Raw genomic sequence first — 921 nt, forward strand, 5'->3', positions numbered from 1 at the left:
CTAGACGAAAATGTTTAGCAATTTCTTAAAACAAAAATGTATATAAATTAACAATAGAAAACAAAGCAAAAGTTTTATAGGTGTGTAGAGCGTTAAGTTAATTCACTTGTTATTATTTTTGGCTAAATATGCTTTTAAATAAAGCATATTCTTAAATTTTAACGAGGCCGTTTAAAAATTTTGCAAATGGTACTGTACACTTTTGTCTAGTTCTCGCTCGATGATCGGTGGAGAAATGAGCTCCGCAGACAAATACGATTGAATTTGGAATTATGCTACGGCGCAACCTAATAAAGAGAAGGGGCATATCTTTAACTTCTTGAAACGAACAGTATGTCACTTAAATTTAAAAATGGTGACGACATGTTTCTTATCACGGATTTTTTACTACTTACTAGCTAAATAGATGATGCATTGCTGCCACGACCGACAATGTTTTTTAGGAAAATTTGCATTTTCAGAACTAATAATTTTAAAATAAAAAATAGACGAGCGTACTTAATAGTGCTGTTGTGTGCTTACAGTAGATTATTATCTTTTGATTGATTTTCAAAACGTTACCGTTTAACTGAACGTTTGGAACATATTCGAATTGCGATTTTTAAACTTACGTATGCATATTTGACTGTTTATAAAATCTACTGTAAATCTCATTAAGCGCACATAAACATTTAATTTTAACGTATACGTGATGTTAATGGGTAAATGGCATGAAAATGTGTTGGAAACATGCAAATGATATAGGCACTTAAAATCAGGCCGAACTGAAGATTTTGGCCCGGGGTGCGATGTAACCAAATGGCCTGGTTTAGAAGGGAAATTGCACAAATTTTAACGGCACTCGTTTTTAAATAAATTTAGAAAGTTAGGAGGAAATTTGCGTTTGTCTTTGCCTTGGTCTTTGCTTTTTATTTTTTTAAA

The sequence above is a fragment of the Agrilus planipennis genome, unplaced genomic scaffold (genome assembly GCF_000699045.2).
Source record: "Agrilus planipennis isolate EAB-ADULT unplaced genomic scaffold, Apla_2.0 scaffold287, whole genome shotgun sequence".
Classification (NCBI taxonomy): domain Eukaryota; kingdom Metazoa; phylum Arthropoda; class Insecta; order Coleoptera; family Buprestidae; genus Agrilus; species Agrilus planipennis.